Here is a 6,002-nt window from a genome sequence, read left to right as displayed (position 1 = left end):
AGCCTCTAGTGAGGATTGAACTCACGACCCCTGGTTTACAAGACCAGTGCTCTAACCACTGAGCTATAGAGGCACCCTGTTATTGATGTCCGGTTAGTCATGTAATATGTTGATAGAGTTGAATCCAAGAGCCCTTTGATTAGAGTGAGGAGAAATTGAACTAGCAGTTCAAGGTCACCCACTAACTCCAATTCCTTTCTCTAACTCCATATACGTTTCACCAACCCAATTCGTGGTGCTAACAGTCTTGTCCTTATTAAACCAACAGTTTGTACTGTAGACAGCAAAGTTCCGAACTCCGAATACTTTAAACCTGTGCACTAATTCCTGCTTATTTAGATAAAAACAAACACAAATATTATAATCCCTTATTAAATTCTAAAAATTATATTGGAATATTGGAATAAATTTTAAAAATTACAATGTTAAAAGTACAGATTTAGAAAATTGATAGTGACATATATTCCAAAAAAATATATTTCATTATCATTTTAAAAATCACTGAAAAAAATCAGATGTATTATTGTTTAAATTGAAATATTTTGTTCTATTAACTGTTTCGTATTCCCTCTTCAGGAAGTCTTATTCCTGATCTTCCTCTGCAAAGGAAACACATTTCTCCAGCCACTTAGCCCTCATGTGTAGCACAATGGAGATAATCACCTCCTCCCCATTCCTGGTGCAAATGTTCCGGATTCGAATTCCATCAATGACGTGTGGAATTTTTATGGGCTTTTTTTCAAAACGTGGCTGAATTAGTCTCAGGCAATAGTGGTATGGGTTTTTTTTTCTACAGAGAACTCGAGTTGATTCATCCAACAAATAGACTACTCGCGCACATGAAAAATATATACATATGCATATATACATACATAGACACACTGGATACCATGTGCTTTCCTCACAACCTGTTTATGCTGCATAGAAAATTTCATGACCAGCTGAATCTTAACCCGTAAGTCATTTTCATCCCGAAACAATTTTATTCTATTCAACTTGTAACCATTGGAATTCTATACCCTAGATAAAAGCTTACGTTTAGAGCATTAAGGTATAATTGCCATTTTTCAGGCTATCTGTGCAACTCAGTGACCTGGTTTTGATTGTTAACCATCCTTCTGACCTTTTTATTATTCAAAAAACTGATACAAATTTCCCATAGTAAATAAAATTTTCGTAGTTTTGTTTGAAGTGTGCTGAATGGGTACAGAGATCGATTCGTACCTTAAATTCTTTAAAATCCGGTACTCTTGGGGATTGAGAAATTTTACATTTTAGAGAGGTATACCTAGTGGTTGTGAATTTTTAGATAAGCACATTTAAATAAATACTAATCGCAAACAAGTGAACAAATTTACATCTGTAAATATATATGATGATTATCTTGTGCAACTCTTCCAACAGTTGCAATGGTATTGCAACTCTTCCAACAGTTGTTATTGTAGGGTTTTAGGCGCATCGGCAACTTAGTTAGGATGCCATCAGCATTTAATTCACTCAGTTAATTTAATGACTTAAACCTTCAATCAGGGCTCCTTGCAGATGCCTAGTTTGTAGAAGCTGCAATTTGCTGAACTGCAGTCCAAGCTTCCTAGTTAAGGATATCGTTTTGTGTCTGAGTAGCCTTGTAGTTCTTCGCTACATGCGTTCTAGCACATCCACATCCTTTCTAAAATGAGATTTCCAGGGCTGTATGCAGTACATCGAGATGCACATTGCCTTATAGAAATAATTACCTTTTTATTCCTGCTGGCAAAATTCCTGTAGGCCGTTCACAGCACTTCCATGAACTGTCCTAGCAGCCTATCTACGCTCTGCTCAGAAAACTTCAGGTCGAACTGTACCATTATCTCAGGCCTTTTTTCTCTCTCCACTTCATTGACTGTGGTACAGGCAAATTGAGAAGAAAAATCTTTCCTGCACATATTATATATATATATATATAAGGTTTTCAGTGCATTCGTGCGTAGGAGAGTGGCGCAGTGGACACGTGCTGGGCCCATAATCCAGAAGTACATGGATCGAAACCATGTTCTACTAAATTAGTTTTAAATTTAGTTTTGATTTTTTTCCATTCTTGTCTCCATCTTTCATCCAATGTTCTATTCCATCTTTCATCCAATGTTCTATTCCATCTTTCAATGTTCAATTCCATCTTCAATTTCTTTGTACGAAGGAGTAATGCATCAGATTCTGTGTGATACTTCTTTCCTCCTTCGCCCCCTCAGCAGCCAGCCGTATACATTACACAGCACAAAATGCACTCATAAACAGTATCAGAAATTCAGCATTTCATTAAAGCTTCAACTACAAAGAATCTTCGCTATTTTTTACCAACATATGAATAAGAAGGCATTTCCACAAATGAAAACTCCAATGATACTGAAGGATTATATATACGAGGGGAAGGGGGATAGCGGTTCAAGAGTTTTTTAGCCCAGTATAGATCGCAAAGGCTTTCATAAAAGACAATATTTACACTATGTGCTGTGACACCTCTTGTGCGTCCAGAGAAAATTTAGGGTTCGTAACTATATTGTCCTCCTTTACAGAGGACGTTAAAGAGTGGAAGGTGAATGAAAATGCCGACTGTTGGGAGAATCAAGCAGAGAGCAGTCAGTGCGTGCCTTCGTTTAAGGGGAATGTCACCAAAATAAATTCATAAAGACGTGCAGAAAACATTAGGAGAACCTTGTCTTTCATAATCCACGGTCAAAAATTGGTTTCAGAATATAAGCGTGGAAGAAACAGTGTTGAACACTCATTCCGCAGTAGAAGGCCTGCTACCGTGTCATATTTGCAAATGTGGATGTCATTCATGACATGAACATGCAAGACCGCAGAATGACGTTTAAGTACTTTGAGACAACATTTGACATTTCTCATGAGCGAGCTCATGAGAAGTGTCAAATCAAAGGAATGCAGATCAGAAGCTGGAAAGAGTTAGGTGTTGTCAAGAGATTGTGCAGCATTTTGAAGTTAATGAAGCTCAGTTTTGAGGACGGTTTGTCAACCGTCTGTAAGAAAGATGCGGTGAGTTGAATAACAATGTCAGACATCAGTCTATCATCCCTGTGTTTTTAAATGTGAGCTTACTGTCCCATTCAATAAACATTTAGAACTTGAAAGCATTAGGTGCAATTAGTTAGTACTTTATTAGATATACAAACAGCCGGTGGTTCTCCCTTTAGCCGAAAGAAAAGTCCATGTTGAGTCCATCATCTTGTATGATGGACTCAACAAGGTGTCAAATGCTACTAGAGGGATAAATAAATTTTTTGTTTATATCCTAAACGGCCACAAAGTCAGAGGAATTTACAAGTTAAAGAGAGAATAGTAGGAACAGCAGAGAGAGAGTAGAAGAAATGGTCACAGCTAGAAATCTGGTCGCTCAAATCACTGTACTTATTAACCTTTGCGCTAACCACTCGGCTGCAGGTTGCTGATCCGTTTCCTTCAAGTGCTTTCCCATGTTTGTTTTAAATTGGATGGTTGCGGATCTCTACTCCGAAGATCTGGTGATTGGCCTCCGCAGTAGGCTGAATTCATTCATGTTTCTGGAACCAGTTCTGCACAATTCTGGCATTGTGATAGTGTAGCCACGAAGGTTACGATTGGTCATAAGCAAATTACAGATAACCTTTGACATAAAATGTTGCCCAACTGATATTATGGGGGTCTATTGAGCACTATGAAAATTCTGACTACACATTGCACGTCACCATCAACCACTGTTCACACCTGGCAGGATGGAGGCATGAACTCAGGTTGTTTTCGCCGTATTGTGGTAATCCTTTCAGCCTGGTGTTAGTGACCAGACAACATTTTTCCAAAGCTGCACAGCCCTATATTGATGTTTTTCAGCCACTGTTAAAGTACCGTGACGCCGAAAGTCACTTAAGTCCTTCATCTTGTCCGTCTTCCAACTGAACAAGCAGCATCTCTATGTATCAGCTTTATATCACTTGGTAAGAAGACACGGGAATTTCAAAAAAAATTTCTGGCTGGTAGTTCCAAACTAACAAGATGTTTGCATCTATTATAAATGCATGATGCCATTATCTACTCATGAGTAGCCCCTAACCGAGAAAATGGAGGCAGGTTAAATTGGCTGCTAAGTTGGCCAAACAAAGCTTTCACCAACTGCACTCCATCTCCAGGAATAGTGGAAATATTGATCACAAGGGATAATAGTAGGTTGGAAAACCGATCACGAAAAAAATTTACGCATCCTATCTTAATGATATTATACCAGGAAACCAAGTAAGCGAATAAAAAGAAAGAGCAAAATATAAATAAATAAATAATTATAACATCAAGTTCAAAATTAATGAACTGAAAATGCTGGAATGCTGGTATTTGCGAATACGATTTCACTTAGAAAATGTGTACCAAAGTTGAAATGAAAGTTGCAAAATGATAGATATAGATATATTAACAGCCGGTGGCTCTCCCTTTAGCCGACAGAAGATTTTGGATTCGTTGTATGAGGGACTCAACAAGGTGTCAAAATTGCAAAATAAAAGCGAAATCTCAGATTTATAATTAAGGGGAAAAAACAGAATGGAAATTTCTTATATTCAATTACAGTGGCCAGAAAAGAAAATGTTTTTAATACTACCGAAAAAAGAGTTGCAGATTTTAAAGGAAACTGATCTCCTAATACCAAAATTACTAAAATTTTATCTTTATCACTTCTCCGTTAAGTATGCACTGAAATTTTAGTAATTTATGAGCGACCGATTATATATATACTATACTACCTTGCAAATGAGTCTTATTTATTTTAAAATTCTTTAATCGAACGTATAATCTACTACATATATTCCATTACTAAAAGAGAGAGAAGTGGGAAGCAGGCAACTAGCTTGAACACCATTTTTGTTTTCGTTTAAACTGAAATTTTTTGTGTTAATGATTCAAGTTCTTGTGCTCTTTCGGTTTTTCTGTTGACTTTAATTTAAATAGAGATGCTATAATTATTTCTGCCGCTCCTGCATTGCAATTTGCTGCGTCTGAAGCTACTTCAATCGTCTTTGCCCAGAACAGAGCAATGTTGAATGCTAACGAATACTATGCTTTTGTTAGCAGTTTATTTTTTTTTAACCACCGTTATGAGAATTGAAGAATCAGAGAATGTAATCTTATTGTGCTCTGAAAATACTCCACATAAGCTTACCCAATCCTCTCTCCAAAGTGTGCTTAAGAGAAAGGAAGACTCACCAAAGCAGACGGGGTGGCCGAGTGGTTAAGGCGGTGGACTGCTAATCCATTGGGGTTTCCCCGCGTGGGTTCGAATCCCATCCTCGTCGCATAATTTTATTCCCCTAAAATTCATAATGTGAACTAGATCATTGTGTAGTCTACTGTATCTGCTTGCGCATGCCTTGTACATTTTTCTTCTCAATTCTTCTGGTGGCAGTATCTATTTCGTAAAGGGTTCCCGGTTTACGTCATCATACTTCCGTGTGTCCACACCTTTCAGATAGCCCTGTGTGCCTTCAAAGTTTCTCTAGAAAATGTATTGTGCACCTAGCTTATAAACCCGACTTCCAAAATTCTTAAAATGTACCCAGAATACCAAATTTTGAGAAAGATAAATTCTTCCAACCCTCACCTGCAGTAGGACAAGGATAAAGGGGGCAGCTTGCGCGTATCTCTATAGATTAAGTAGTTAACAAGAAAAAATATTTTTTCCCGATTAAATAATTATGAAATGAGCCTCTAGTGAGGATTGAACTAACGACCACAGGTTTATAAAACCAGTGCTCTGACCACTGAGCTATAGAGGTATTCCAGTTATTGCCGTTCTCTCATTCATGTTAGATGTTGATAAAGTTGAATTCCAGAGATTCTTGACTACACTGAGGAGAAAAACAATGAGCAGTTCAAGATCACTCACTAGCTCCAACTGTTTACTCTAACTACGTATGCCTTTCACCAACACAATTCGTGGTGCCAACAGCCTTGTCTTTTTTAAACCAATGATTTGTAGTGTACAC

General features: G+C 37.6%; 3 non-coding genes across 3 annotated transcripts; 1 reads left to right on the top strand and 2 right to left on the bottom strand.

Annotated features, from left to right (window-relative positions):
* TRNAT-UGU (transfer RNA threonine (anticodon UGU)) lies at nt 1–73 on the bottom strand. The gene has a single exon. It is a non-coding gene; the product is annotated as a tRNA-Thr (tRNA).
* A 5,157-nt stretch (nt 74–5,230) lies between these two features.
* On the top strand, nt 5,231–5,312 carry TRNAS-GCU (transfer RNA serine (anticodon GCU)). Its single transcript has one exon. It is a non-coding gene; the product is annotated as a tRNA-Ser (tRNA).
* A 407-nt stretch (nt 5,313–5,719) lies between these two features.
* TRNAI-UAU (transfer RNA isoleucine (anticodon UAU)) lies at nt 5,720–5,792 on the bottom strand. Its single transcript has one exon. It is a non-coding gene; the product is annotated as a tRNA-Ile (tRNA).
* Between the last annotated feature and the right edge of the window lie 210 nt (nt 5,793–6,002).

Source organism: Mastigoproctus giganteus, chromosome 3 (assembly GCF_048544385.1).
Source record: "Mastigoproctus giganteus isolate SK-2022 chromosome 3, ASM4854438v1, whole genome shotgun sequence".
NCBI lineage: Eukaryota > Metazoa > Arthropoda > Arachnida > Uropygi > Thelyphonidae > Mastigoproctus > Mastigoproctus giganteus.
The sequence above is the reverse complement of the archived record's forward strand: the minus strand, read 5'-3'. Positions and strand labels throughout refer to the sequence as shown.